The sequence below is a fragment of the Manis pentadactyla genome, chromosome 14, assembly GCF_030020395.1.
Source record: "Manis pentadactyla isolate mManPen7 chromosome 14, mManPen7.hap1, whole genome shotgun sequence".
Lineage (NCBI taxonomy): Eukaryota > Metazoa > Chordata > Mammalia > Pholidota > Manidae > Manis > Manis pentadactyla.
The window spans coordinates 68762921-68778633 of record NC_080032.1 but is presented as its reverse complement, the minus strand read 5'-3'; the positions used below and the strand labels follow the sequence as shown (position 1 = coordinate 68778633).

At 40.0% G+C, this 15713-nt stretch overlaps 1 long non-coding RNA gene across 2 annotated transcripts; it reads right to left on the bottom strand.

Annotated features, from left to right (window-relative positions):
• Nucleotides 1-226: 226 nt before the first annotated feature.
• LOC118924870 (uncharacterized) lies at nt 227-14891 on the bottom strand. 2 transcript variants are annotated; one of them, XR_008993659.1, is made up of 4 exons: nt 14747-14891; nt 7911-8024; nt 5937-6050; nt 227-1372 (listed from the first exon to the last, which is right to left on the bottom strand). It is a non-coding gene; the product is annotated as an uncharacterized LOC118924870 (long non-coding RNA). The 2 variants fall into 2 exon arrangements; XR_008993658.1 differs by lacking the exon at nt 14747-14891 and adding an exon at nt 12803-14021 and having other exon boundaries at nt 7911-8330.
• Between the last annotated feature and the right edge of the window lie 822 nt (nt 14892-15713).

The window sequence follows — 15713 nt, the reverse complement described above, 5'->3', positions numbered from 1 at the left end:
GGCAAGTTATCTTTCTAAAACTGGGACCCTTGAAGTCCACAGTCTCATGTTAGATGTAACAAATAACACCTATACTTCAGGAAATAGTAGCAAGGACCCCTGCTCTAGTCTTGCCTTGATGAGATGGAAGAGAAAATAAAAATCTCCACTGAGCATTTATAACCACAAATAAGCTCCCATTTTAGTGTACAGCCAATAACCTGCCTCACAGTCAAGTCCAAAAGTATTGCATTCAAAAATTTATTTAAAATAGTTCAAGGTGAAAAATGGTCAGCCTTTTAACAACACTACTTTCTAAAGGAACAAAACTTCAAGCTGCTTTTTTACAGTGTTGAGAAATAACCTTCTAAATTTCTTGACCACAAAGATAATTACTGAGAGGGAGAGAGGTGGGGAGAAAGAGAGAAGGATATAGCAATTATGATATACAGTAATTTTTTATACTACTTTTTTAGTCCTTTTATACATAGAAATTATGTCAAGATAAAAAACCAAAACAAATGAACAAAAAAAACCCATGCGTCATCTTAAAGTCTTTCTCTTACACACTGTATCCACTACGTCAGTAAATCTGATAGGCATATGTACAGTACAATAGATATCAGAATGGTCATTTCTTACTCCCTCCATTACTATCAGGCCTGCTGCTATTGATGACCTGCAGAAGATTTATTTTTCTTAAATACTTTTATTCTACCTTCATCTTCGTATATGTATACTATATGCATATAACTGTATATATGCTGCACATACAATATTATTTTGGCAGTTATTTTTGCTTGTCATTTTCAAAGTGAAATACCATTAAATTCTGCCTTCTATTATTTCTGTTAAAAAGCTAACTGCTTGATTTATTACTGTTCTCTTTCTCTTTCTCTGGCTACTATTACTGTTTTCTCTTCACTTTTGTTCCCAGTATTTTGACAATGATATCTTTTGGTATGGTTTTGTTTCTGTTGATGTTGGCCTATGTTGTCCAAGTTTCATTTTGTTTGTTTTGGTTGAGCTTTTTGTGGTTCCATTCTTTCTCTGCCCTTTTCCTACAATTCCCATTCCACATAAATTTGCCCTGTTGGGTATGGATCATATTTTATTCATCCATTTATCTGTTTTAATTTTTCTATCTTCTGTTGTCTTGTGTGCTTCTGTTCATGTATTTTTATACTGACTGGTCTTGGAGTTCACCAATACTACCTTTTTTTGTTTCAACCTCCTAATTACCCTACCCATTGAGTTCTTAGTTTCAGATGTTAACAGCTTTTCTGTTTTGGAATGTCCATTTGGTGGTCTTTGGAGATTCAAATTTTCTGGTGAAATGCTTGACGCATTGTAGTTCCAGGGCGAAGGGTGTTCCGAGTCCAGGGTGTGTTCCCTATGAAACCAGTGAAACTGAAATAAGTCAAAGGAAAGGGTCGGTTGGGAGGAAGGCTTTTATCTTTTGTAGTTGTTCGAATTTTTGAGCCAGGCTCAGTCCCACCCTGTGTCCTCCAGCCACCACTCAAGCCAAGGCACACTCTCTACTTCCTGCCCGCCCCTTCCTGTAGGGACCCCATGAGCAAGGCCTTGGTGACTGGCAGACGCCAGCCAGACTAATTACATACAGGAATGGAGGGGAGGAGAGAATGGCTGTTTTCTCTCCACCCCTTGCCCCGGATGGATGGGAGGCTCTGCGATGGTAGACACCTATTGATAAGCAAATGGACTAAGGTCAGGCAGGAGATTCTGAAAATTCTGCCATTTACCCCATACACATCTTAATTACATTTATCTTGTCTATGTTTCTCTATAAGGGCTGAACACATGAATCATAGTTACTTGAAAGTTCTGGTCTGGTAACCCCATAAATAAATTGTGTACCTGAACTGTGTATGTGCACATGTTGCTCTTGAGTATTAATATTTTCTTGCCTTTCTACAAGTCTTGTAACATTTTTCTATTGTATGTCAGATATTGAATGTAAAAGAAGCATAGAGGTCCAACAGAAGTTATCTCCCAGCAGCAAGGGCTCCCTCTTTAAGTTATTTTTGAAGTGGGATTGGGGATAGATGAGATCAGTCCAATGAGGGAATTAGATGGATTCATAATTTTGGTATCACTAAGTTACCCCAGCCCTGTAATATGAGAAATGCTGTTCTTCCCTGAGTTATTTCCACTTTCATAGCATCTTACTACACACAGCATCAAAGTATGGAAAATGTCTTGAGGGCAGTACCAGCCCTGTATTTAAGATCCTACCATTCTCCAGTTTGGTCATTTTTTTTCCTTGCTGAACAAGTTTTCTGTCCTGAAGCCCTGGCCTTCTGCCAAGGGACAAACTCAGTTTCTTAGCTTCTATCTCTTCCCAGAGTCAGCCACAGCCCCCAGGTATGACTGGGCTGTGATCCCCACTGTCAGTTTGCTACTCTATCCACGGCTTTCATATACTGTTTTTTGTTTTTTCGTTTATACTTCCTTCTTCTGGCTAGTCTGTTTCCCAAAAACCAGAAAATTTTAGAGTTTTTTTTTTCTCAGACTTTTTTGACTGTGCTTCATACTCAAAGTTATTTTAACTCAGAATTTCTTAAGTGGCTGGTGGTAAACATGACAATTTGAGGACCTTCAAATCTCTGTATTATCACTCGAGTCCACATAACCACTAAAAGCTTTGTATTTCTCTTTCTCTGCCTTAACCAAGCACTGATCCACACAAACAAAGACAAAAAAAAAACCAAACTGGCAGTGATCTTACGACACTGATGGACAGTGACTGCAATGGGGTATAGGGGGTACCCCACAATATGGGTGAATATAGTAACATAATCGATCTAATCTGAACATATTGTCTTCTTATAGTTACAATAGCCATTACTTTGCAATTATCTGGCCATGTTTTATATGTAGGCATTTATTATTACCACTTTTAAACCCTGGAATTTGAGCTAGAAGAGAAAATACATTCCATTAAATGCTGAATTTGCTGTATTTATCACTGTATATTTAAAATCCATCGTATTTTGGTATACTTGTAAAGAAGTGGAAATATAGCTTTCCCAGTTTCTAACAATTCAAACTTTGAATAAGTATCATCCAAAATTTAATATTAAGTCTGGAATTGGGATGGTAACAAGTCTTTGCTACTGGCTATCATCTCTGTGACCTCAGGCTATTTCAGAGTATCTTCCATTTTCACTGGAGTTTCCTATATTTCCTTTATACATTGATGTTTTGGTAAACATGTTCTTTTGTAGATATAGTACAATAAAATTGTTGTTAATCATCAATAGCAATTCATCCTCTCCTGGAAAAGTTTAGCTTATTCCTTCCAGAGTAAAGATCAGAATCTTTTATATTAGTAAATATAGGCAATTATTTTCAAAGATCAAGACTTGAATATATCAATGAGAATCAAAGCAATTTGAAAAGGTCTCATGAAATATGTACTATAATTCTTGAAAGGAGGTGTGCAGGAATTAGAAATTAATATGCAATCACTTAGAATACTAGGCAAATCTGAAGTTTTAATATGAACACAGAGCTCATGTTAAGACACTACGTCTGCTTGCATAGTTTACCTAGAAGATTTCATAGTAGAAATCATTTTTAAGTTGGATCCTATATAGATTTATTTGACATTAATATACTTTACTGGATGTAAGAAGGGAAAGAAGGGGAGGAAAGAAACAATCTAATTGAGTATTTCATGTACCAGACTCTTTCCACATGTTTCAAGTTATCAATTGATGTATTTTCACAACGCCCCATGTCCACCACAAGCTATAGATAATGGAACAGAAACTGAAACACAGCATGTTTATGTAACAGGACTAAGATCACCCCAGTGGCAGAGCCAAGACATAAATCCAGACAATTTAGCTTTAGAGCCTTGTTATTAATTAAATTCCAAACTGTGGAAGTTTAAACAGGCAAACCAGGATATTGGTATTTCGGTATTTTTCAAAGTCTTGCTAAACTGGCTTCCACACACATGATGATCTACCTGATCATGTTGGCAATCACAAAGGGAATCACAGGAATATGCTTGTAGGAAATGAAAAGAAAAATTGATAAATAAGAATTGAGACTAGAAAGGGAAAGTATCAATTGTAAAGTACAAAACACAAAAGAAACATGGAGATGGATGACTAATAAATATAGTGAATCAGATCCTTTGTCTGGAAATGATAGAATGGGAAGTTTCACCAGTTTTGTAGATTGATGTAAACATTTTTTGCAATATCTTCAGTTGTGTATATATGTGTACATATGTTTGAATGTTTGAATTCTACAGGTGTTTGAATGGTTAAATTAGAATGTTAGATTGGAAAGACATGATCTTGAAAGACATAGCTCATCAAAGCAGCACCTTAAAATTTCTGATATTCAAAATCATCTTTTCTGCTGCAGAATTATAACTAAATTTCATAAATGTGTTCACCATTCACTACAGTACAACATAGGCACCAGGTATAGAGATATTAGTTCTATAATTCAGAATTATTGCATTGTTTCAAACCTTCAGCCACTAATGCATCTATAATCTGATAATCCGTGGTTAACTGTATATATAATTAACTGTAGACAATTGTTATCACTCTCCCAGGAGTGCTTTATAAGGATGTTAAGACTTTTTCAAACATATTAGTAGGAGAATTCTATTGTTAACATTTGAACCATTTATTTTGGCTAATTTTATCACTAGTTGACAAAAGTTTCTTCTCCCCATCTTCTCCATTCAATTATTGGTGTTTTGATTTCACAATGTATGAGGAAGTCTGGAAATGTTTCTAGGCCATGATCAAATATTTGTGATACTGAGTTGAGGTATATCATCACAATGCAATGGATCTTAAACTACACTGTGTATAATAATTTCATGGAATTCTGTTTTAGAATGTAATTTTATATCTCCCACTTCCAGCTAGCCTAATAAAATCCTCTTGAGTTGAGGTCTGGAAATCCTTTTCTGAAAAGTGTGTAGTGGATTGAATAGTGTTCCCTCCCCAAATTCATGTCCACTCAGAACTCCAGAATGTGACCTTGTTTGGAAACTGGTTATTTGCGAATTTAATTCAGGTAAGGATTATGATGCAATCATACTGGATTGGGCTCTAAATCCATTAATATCATTTTAGGAGGAAGAATGGGCACATAGAGATGCAGAGAAGGCAATGTGAAGTTGGAAGTATAGACATGCATGGTGCCCAGGAGTGTCAGCTATCTACGGCTTCAGGCAGTTTAAGACTATCTTCCATTTTCACTGAGGTTTACTATATTTCCTTCTACATTAGAATTTTGAGAAACAAGTTCTATATAGTGTATACAGTATAACAAAATTGTTAATAATCAATAATGATTTTCTCCCTGGAAATGTTTATCTAGCTCCTTCAAGAAAAGGATCTTCCAGAAGGAACCAACTCTAGTAATACCTTGATTATAAACTTCTAATTTGGGAGAGAATAAATTTTTGTTCTTTTAAGCCACCCAGTTTATGGTAATTTGCTGTGACAGCCCTAGCAAACGAATACAAAGTACACTGGGTGAGTCCTAGAGAGGCGGAGGGCACACAGTAAGAATACATCATTATGCGCATGCCTTGGAGTCAGTCAAGCCACATTAAAATGAAAACAACAAATCTGATATGTACTCACTTTGTAATCATGTGCCAGTTTATCTATTCAGGTACATTTTAATAAAAGTGACAAATTATAATACCGCATTCACAGAACTGATGAGCAACCTAAAGAATAGCAAAATGTTTGGCTTAGTACAGTAATTATTTTTTACTCCCTTCTTTTCATCAATCCTGTCTTTTCTTGCTTGATTATTGATTTCCTGCTTGATTTATTGTGTATATGTCTTATGAAATCTAACATCTGTCCACAGTAACACTAAATATTTAGTTTTGGCAGAAAGTAATATTATTCTAGACTGACAATTAAAAATAGCAGGAGACTTACTTGTGGAAGGTAAGATCTGTGCCATCCAGTCAAATTCGTTTTAGTTGTTTGATGTTGTAGTATAAGCCGATTTTAACTTTTCTTGATGTGTGTCACACTACATCTTTGAGAATTCTGTAAAAAGTAAGAGGAAAATAAATCAGAAAGTAGAACTTCCCTGAAGGAAGAGGAATATGATGGTTTGAGTATATATATTTTATTTTTAAACTTCCCTTTGGATTTTCTGGTCTTATTAGATCAAAAGAATCAGGAGGGTTTAGCCTAGACTCTTTAGCCACAGGCAGGATGTCAATAGCTAATGATTCATTTACTCACTAAGCAATTTTTTTTAGTCTTCACTGTATTCCAGGCATTTTCTCAGGTTATGGGTTATAAAAGTGAGCAGAAGTCTTATAGCTGTACTCACTTGGGTTAGGCACTGAAAAATAGGATGACATACATTGAGCTTTTGCAATAAATGGCATGTGCTACAAGAACAGAAATACAGGATCAAAGGAGAAGAATTAGCAGGGGAGTTTAGCAGGTCTTGGTGAACTGAGAATGCTTTCCAAGGGGATTGATAACATTCTAAAACCTTCAAAAGTAGGATACATTAAGTAAGAGAGGATAGTTTGAGGAAGGAGGTGGAAGAGATAAGTGTGAAAGCAGTATCAGGAACATTCTTACTTCTTTGATTTTTAAAAATTAGATATAAAAATTTTAAGCAGTACAGGAATTAAGTTATCTTATGCCAAACTCTGATGAGAATTATAATTAAAATATTTTTCTTCTTCCAATTTGAATTCCAGCAGTCCTCTACTTTCCTAGAATCTGCATTAACCTACATCAGTCCTGTCCCCACGTCTTTTTCCCTCTTTTTTAACAGTGCAGTTCTTGGCTCAAATGAAATCTTACACAGAAGCCCATAAAAAAGGCTGAGCTGTTCCCTCTGAAAGTGGAGGCGGACACCCCCACCGGAATGTCTCATGTGTCAGATTCAACATGTTCCAAACAGAACTCATCATCTCTCTCCTCTCCACCTACACATGCCCATCTTTGCTGCCACATCTAATCAGTCACTTTATCTGGTCAATTCTACCTCCTTGATAGCTTTATTAGCATCTGCTCACTTCTCTCAACTCCAACTGCTATTATACAAGATTCTCACAATTTTGTGTGAGGATTAATATAACGGCCTCCACAATAAGTTCTTTCCAATCCAACCTCCGTATGTCTGCCAGAGTAATCTTTCTAAAATGCACATCCAATCTTACCCATCTCCTGCTGAAATCAACTAGCTCCACATATCCTTTAGAAAAGAGTTCAAATTCCTGCAGCCCTGGTTTATGAACCTCTACTAATGCTCTGACCTGTTCTCGCCTCCCCAGTTTCACCTTATTGTTACTATTATGGGTAAAATTCAAAGTTTAAAGGTATGTACTATGCACCCTATTTAATCCTTAGAACTATCGTTGAGTTAGACATCCTTTTCTTCCACTGTATAAATGGAGACTCAGGGAAGTCTTAGTCTATGGGGACTCACAGAACTTAGGTATACTGCCCTAGGTTACATAAAATGATTGACAGACTGTATCAACCAGCACCTAGAAAGGAGTCTGGGAGCAAGAGACGAGGAGAGATAAAGATGGCCTCATTGTAGCAGTGGGTTCTTTGTAGGCCATGACTACACCTGAATCATCTTTGATTCTTTTGACACTTAACAGACACTGACTAAAAATCTGCGGAACAAATGAAGTAGTGAATGAAGATCAATTTGATGAGTATTATTAGGCATGTCTGAAGTATTTGCAAGGAATTTCTAACAAAACCAGGAAACTTAAAGGATGTCACAAAAAAAATCAGATTTATAGATCTGTAAGTGCTATAGTATCTAGACATGGCAAGGATGATTTCTAATGTAAGGTACTGAAATAAAATGCATTTTTTGTTTAGCAGAAGATGGAGAAAGATGTAAATATTTAACTGTGATTTTACCTTCCTGGCCTGCTCTTTAGCTCTTTCTTTTTTAATTTTTTCCAGTTCTGCAAGTAGAGCTGCAGCACCATCATCATCACTCTCCTCTTCAAAATCTTCATCTTCATCTTCCTCCTAAAAAAGAACAATGAATGCACCAGGAGACTGGAGTGAAAATGAACACTATCACTTTTTCCATAAAAATTGCATTTGCCAAATTTTTCAGCAGGATTAATTTTCCCACTGGGGAAGATAAATGTACCTAAATATGACTAAAATCACCAACCAACAAAAAAAGAAAACCCCACAAACATGCTTATGACTACTTACTGAAATGTCACCACTGATGTGTTTGAGAGATTGTAACAGCAAATAGCATAACAAAGTATCTTTCAAATTCACATGGTCAAAAGGGCTCTTAAATATGAAAACACAAGTGACCTTGTAGGGGCCGGCCTATGGCCGAGGCTGAGTCCCACTATGGCTGAACACCGCCCTTCCACTCTAGTTGACCAATGCCCTAAGGTGGCGCACGCTTCCTGGGCGCCACCCTGCCTGGTTTGGTGGCATTAGCATAAGGAAGTTGCTCCTATAGGCTTGCATGATCTTGATCACCATAGGCCAGCTTCCTTTATATAAGGCATAAGCAGGAAAGAGAAGCACTCACTCACTCTCTCACTCTCTCACTCATTCTCTCTCAATCTCTGTCTCTCTCTCATTCTTCCTCTCATTCGCTCCCCCCAGCTGTTGCTTCTTTTCACTCACCTTATCCCGGCCTTCCGAGCAACAATAAACAACTGAAGTGAACCAGGTCTGTGTACGTATCGCTGTCGTCACCGCCACCAAGGGGTGAACGCGGTATCTGGTGCCGAAACCCGGGAGTTTTTTCTCCAGCCACCCAGAGGAGAATCTGCCGGACGCGGACGCCATAGAGCTTCTTACCCTGAAGCAGTACCTGTGGACCCCATTCGGAAGGATTGCTTGGGAAGGCGCCTCAGATGAGAAGGGTGAGTGGACCAACGAGCAAAGCAAATGTAGGAGTAGGAAAGGAGATAGCAAGCGGCTGTGGTGGGGATTTCTGTTTTGTCTGTCCGTCATAGTGTTCTTTGTTGTACTGTTTTGTTTTGTCAAAAATGTTATGAAAAGTTAGGGTGCCAGTGAAAGTTCGCGGGATAGCGACGAAGCCAGGAAAGTTCGCGGGATAGTGACGAAGCCAGGAAAGTTCGCGGGATAGCGACGAAGCCAGGAAAGTTCGCGGGATAGCGACGAAGCCAGGAAAGTTCGCGGTATAGCGACGAATGCAGGTTAGCGATAAGAGTACCCTTTACCCATAAACTTAGAAGTAGCCTTTTATCCTTTAATCGCTAACATGGGATCTGAAGAGTCTAGAATTAGAGTAGAAGAGCCTTTGAGAGCACCCCTGAGGGCCAACGGAACCTCATTAAAAACAAAAACCGCAAGGGCTTTCCTCCACACAGTGGAGAAGCATGCTCCGTGGTTCCTAGATGCAGGAAGAATCACTACCCCCGTGTGGGAAAAGTTAGGCGAGGATCTGCGCAACGCAGATCGCAGGGAGCCGCTCCCGGCTGGGACGCTCCCCATATGGGGGCTGGTTAAGAGCTGCCTAAAGGAGAATAAACCTAGTTGTAGAGAAGCCATAAGGGAGGGAGAGGAGATTCTTGAGGAAGTGAAAGAGGAAAGAGACTCTGCGAGAGCATCTGAAAGAGGATCTACACAGGGGGGGTCCTCTGATGAGGAAGAGGACCAAGAATTATCAGGAGAAGAGTTAGAGGCTAGGGCTGCTCAGAGAGGACATCGGCCCACATTGTGCTCCTCACTGAGCCGACTGAGAATAAGCAGAGAGGAAGGAGAGACTAGCTCGGCCCCTCTCCCCAATAAGAGCAGTAAGGTAGAAGAGATTGTGCCAACAGCCCCAAATTATCCATTTTGCTCTCCAACCTATAGAGCAGAGCCACCCCTTTACCAGAGTTACTCATATTGTGGTGGCCAGGGGTGCCAAGAACAATTGGGCAAGAATAGATGGAGGGAATGGCTAAACATGGAGGGGAATGCAGCCTTCCCAGTAATAGAAGATCCAAACACCCAGCAAAGATACCATCAAGCCCTAGATTTTAAGCTTGTTAAATGCCTAAAGGAAGCTGCCACCACCTATGGAGTGCAAGCAGCATTCACTGTGGCCATAGTGGAGTCATTAGCCACTCAGAATCTAACACCAGATGATTGGGCTAATGTAGCCAGACATGTCAAAACTGCGTGGGCAGAGCTTTCTCAAGACACTGCCCGGCACAACGCTGCCACAGGGAACAATCAGTGGAACCTAGAGATGCTAATGGGCACAGGACCTTACCTAGAACAGCATAATCAGATAAATTACCCTCCTGCTGTGTATATGCAAATAGCTACAGCAGCTGTCAAGGCCTGGAAAACACTCCAGGGCATTGGTGATTTACAGGGTCAATTATCTAAAGTACTTCAAGGACCAAATGAGCCTTATGCAGACTTCTTGGCAAAGTTGATGCAAACTGCAGGCCGTATATTTGGAGATGTTGACACAGCAATGCCCCTAGTAAAACAGTTGGCCTATGAGCAAGCAAATAAATGGGGTAAGGAGGCTATCAGGCCTTGGAAAAATAAAGATTTAAATGTGTACCTCAAAGTTTGCAGGGACATCAATAACACTGTAGTGCAAGGACAGGTAATGGCTGTAGCCATAACTCAGGGACTGCAAAATGCGCGCAGCAGGGCTACCCCTTCCGGGGCATGCTTCTATTGCAAGCAGATGGGTCATTTAAAGCGAGATTGCCTGAAATTATGGCGATCAGAGGAGCCTGTGTGGGTTCCTCAGTGGCCCCTTAGAAAAAAGAAGCAGCCCACACTTCCCTCCCAGGACCCATTGCTGAGGGAAACAGACGTGCCGATGCCCTGACCCGTGAGTTTAACATCTTAGCTCTATTTGACCCTGTAGAACAAGCTGCTCAATTTCACAAACAATTCCATGTCAATGCACATACCCTTCGCCTAAAATATAATATTACTAGAGACCAAGCTAGAGCCATAGTAGTCAGTTGCAAATGGTGTGTCACACTCCTACCCTCCATCTCAGAAGGAGTTAATCCAAAGGGGCTACTCCCCAATCACATTTGGCAAATGGATGTTACCCATATTCCAGAATTCGGTAAGATGAAATATGTCCATGTGTCTGTAGACACCTGCTCAGGCATCATTTTTGCCTCTTGCCACACAGGAGAAAAATCTAGAGATGTCATATCTCACTGCCTCCAGGCATTTTTGGCCTGGGGAAAGCCCAAACATTTAAAAACTGACAATGGGCCAGCATATACATCCCAATCGCTCCTCAGCTTTTTAAAAACAATGGATATCACCCACACCACGGGCATTCCCTATAACCCTCAAGGGCAAGGCGTGGTAGAGCGCGCCAACCTGACCCTTAAAAATGCTCTCTATAAACAAAAAGGGGGAATAGGGGCAGACTTCAGGTCCCCCAGAGACAAACTTAACATCATATTGTTCATTTTAAATTTTTTAACATTGGACAAAGATGGCCACAGTGCAGCAGAGCGGCATAATCGCCGTTCCAGGCCTAAAGACATGCCCGCAGTTATGTGGAAAGATGTATTGGAAGGATCATGGAAAGGCCCGGATCCAGTGTTAATCTGGAACCGAGGCTCTGTTTGTGTTTTCCCACAGGACAGAAACAATCCCATCTGGGTGCCTGAACGCCTGACACGGAGAGTGGCAAGACCAGAACCGGAAGTGCGAGATGCCGATGCCACTGATGCTCATCCTGCTACTGATTCTTCAGCAGGCGATAGCAGAACCCAGAGAACTATGGGGTCTGGTGAAGGCTTGGCCTATTCCACTCCCGGTGACTGAAACTGCACATACCTTTCCTGCCTTTTTCTCTACCTATAGTACACTTAATCTCCCATATCTGCCTTTTGACAGCTCTATGTGTTACTGGCATTCCTTTCATAACCTCTCTAAAGCTGCCAATCTGTCCAGGAAATTAGGCAAGATGTTATCCACCAATTGGTCCAGTGAGTTTGACGTGCTCACCACTCAGCTATGGCAAGAAATATTGAATGTTAGTCCCCAAAAGTTAGAGGCGCTGTCTGTAGCTCAGTTTGCTGAAGCCATGCTAAATGCCACCAAAGCCTGGTCAGGCATGGGTGTTCTGTTCCATGCAATGGCAACATCGGAAAGTGCGGATGGCTCTGGTGCAGGCCATGGCAGCTATAGAAGAAGGCATCTCCCCTAGGGTGTAGCACAATATGTTGGACCAGTAGTCAAAGACGGGTAAGATCAGGAGGTACGCATACCAACCTAAGACAGGGCGCAGACCTTAGCTGTCTGTTGCCTTATGACGGGTAAGGATGCTGCGCCTCCCTGACAACCTAAGACAGGCATGGTCCCCGAGCCTCATTGTGTTAAAAAACAAAAAAGGGGGAGATGTAGGGGCTGGCCTACGGCCGAGACTGAGTCCCACTATGGCTGAACACTGCCCTTCCACTCTAGTTGACCAATGCCCTAAGGTGGCGCACGCTTCCTGGGCGCCACCCTGCCTGGTTTGGTGGCATTAGCATAAGGAAGTTGCTCCTATAGGCTTGCATGATCTTGATTACCATAGGCCAGCTTCCTTTATATAAGGCATAAGCAGGAAAGAGAAGCACTCACTCACTCTCTCACTCTCTCACTCATTCTCTCTCAATCTCTGTCTCTCTCTCATTCTTCCTCTCATTCGCTCCCCCCGGCTGTTGCTTCTTCTCACTCACCTTCTCCCGGCCTTCCGAGCAACAATAAACAACTGAAGTGAACCAGGTCTGTGTACGTATCGCTGTCGTCACCGCCACCAAGGGGTGAACGCGGTAGACCTTCGAACAACATGGGCATTAGAGGTGCCAACCCCTCACATGGTCAAAAATCGGTGTAACTTTTGACTCTCCCAAAACTAATAGCTTACTGTTGATGAGAAACCTTACCAGTAACATAAACAGTTGATTAACACATACTTTGTACATTATGTGTACTATATACTGTATTCTTATAATAAAGTTAGAGGAAAGAAAATGTTTTTTCAAATTGTCACAAATGTCCAAAAAACTGTCCAATACATTTACTGAAAAAATCCACATAAAAAACATAGAACTACATTGAAATGGCCCCATGCAGTTCAGACCTGTGCTGGTTAAGGGTCAACTATATTTCTAGAATCAGAAAAGGATAACTTTACACTGATACACAGTACACATGTACACAGTGGATCACCCTGAGGATTAAATCATTTTATGTAGCTCAAAACTACTTTAAGTAGGAAGTAAGGATAATGAGAGTGCAAGAAAGGGTGCTAAATTCTCAGAACAATTTCAAATGAACAATCTAATTAAATTTCACTTAAAATTAGGTTCCCTTTATTAACTACAGTGTTAAGTATTTAATTCAATCTGTCAACCTTAGAATTAATTTTGATATATGTACTTAGTTGGATGTTACCCATGAAAGGCCACTCATATTTTTCCACTGTATGTAGAACACTGTAAATTAATTATAGAGTCCCATTGAAATTTTAATGTTAATCGAAACGCTAATCCTAAAAACCCCTTCACACAGATCACTTCCTTCCCTAAGCACAGAGGGAGCCATTAAGTAGCCTGCACATCTGGAAGGGACACCTTTGGTGTCTAATGTGCAAAGACGCCTGGGTTCAACTCTAAGGGATGCTGTTGATAGAAAGCCCAGTATGAAGAATGCCCCCTGGAGGCATATAACATAGTAGTCAATTTCCAGGGCTTAATATGGGGAATTACTTTTTAGGAAAGCATACATACCCTTGAAGAGCTTACTTCCCTATTTGGCTCTCCAGAGATCAAACTTGTTACTGAAGTTGCATCAACCACACAATAATACTTTTTGTTTTAAAATCAGCTGTAAAGTTTACCATTGAAGACAGGGCCACATGTGAACAGCAGTAAGTAAAAATACACACATGTCACTTCTTAAAGCCAAAAGAATAAAAGTATTTCAGAAAGCATGATAAATAAAATAAAAATGGCAAAAAAAAAAAAGAAGAAGATGATGAATGGAGGAAGAGAAACATACGTCTATTAGAGGGTCATCCGCATGGAGGTTGGCAGCTGGGATCTGGTCTAACTGAGGCTTCTTGGACACTGAAGAGGAGGTTGTACGCTCTGGGAAAACACAAACATTATTCAGCTTACTGAAACAAATACTGCATTTCTTGTAACATTTTAGGGACCTGTGAGCACCAAGAGCTTAGATTACAAGCACTGTGATAGCAGAGACCACAGCCAGATGCCTGGCAAACAAGCCTCTGGCAACTGTTTGCTGAGTGAATTAAAGTACTGATTTTAATATGGGAACTGCAGTCTCCATCAGGGAATTTAGGAAATAGTTTACATATCCTGGAAAAATAGAAGAGATACTATAACAGATGCCCGCCAATGACTAGTGACAAAAGCAGGAGAAACCTCACAGACAGAAACCATGGGGCTTCAAAAAGTAAACAGTCAAAACTTGATCTGAATTGAAATACTGGCTGCTAAATATCCCCAGATCATCCTGTTCCTTCTAAAAGAGAAGCATTAAAGGATAGAACTGGAATCAACCTCATCATCATCTCTAATCTAATCATTTAAGAAAGTGTTACCAGTATTTTAAGGGAAACAACATCTTAAGCTGTTTACATCAGTATGTTAAAGCAAACAAATAAAAACTTCAATCTGTTCCAATTAGCAAATGAAAGAAAAACTACTGGCTATGTGATTTTATAAGTCCAGTGTCTGGGGTCGTGTCAGTACCTCGAGTCGGACGATCCCTATTTTTTTCTCCAGCAGCAGCTCGCTCTCCTCTAGCTCCCTCCTGAAGTCACGGTTCCGAACCTCTTCAGGAGCATCCTGAGTGGTTTGTCCAACGTCCAAACAAACCAGGGCAAAAATGTTACTTAAAAAAACACTAGCAATGGAACACAATCCACAAAAAGGAGTTTGGTTCCTAAATTCCTCAAGAGTTAAAGAGAGAACTGGACAAGATCACTATAATAATCTGAAGGTTACTAACAGGATCCGTGTGGTTTCCAGTATCTCAAAAAGCCCAAGCGAATCACATATTTTCCTACAATAATGCTGTAGATTGACTAAAATATTTTTACTTTTTGTTAGTATGGCAACTCAGGGCTCTTTACTGTAATACTTTTAATCCCTAATTGATTAGCGCTAATAGTGCACGGTCCCTCTGAGGTAATATATTAGTTATTATTAAACCCACACAGGGAAATTTCCAATTAATAGGAATTTCTACATAAGGAATGTCTGGTAGCATTCCACAATCATAGAGCATAACTTTTGTGTTAGACAACTCTATTGCATTCTACTCCTATGAAAATAGATACGTGACAGAACCCAAACATACTACTTCATGATCATGTCATTCAACACTTTTGGCCTTGCCTTAGGAACAAGAAAAAAAGTGTTCATTACCTGTATTTGATCTTTGTAGGAGAAGGCAGGTCTCTACTTGAATGCTGCTTTGAGAGTTGGCTCAAATCACCTTCTCCTTTTTCTCTTCGGCCTCTTGCAGCTTCAAAAGTTGGCCTAGCTGCTCTCATCATCTTTTACACTTTGAAGAAAAATAGTATCAAGTTATTCCCAATATGATAAACTTTCATTATACAAAGTATTGACAAATATCCAACTTGTGAAATCATTTCCAAAACTCTTTCTCCAAATTTTACTTTCATCTCAAAACAAAAGCTCTCAAGAAAACAAA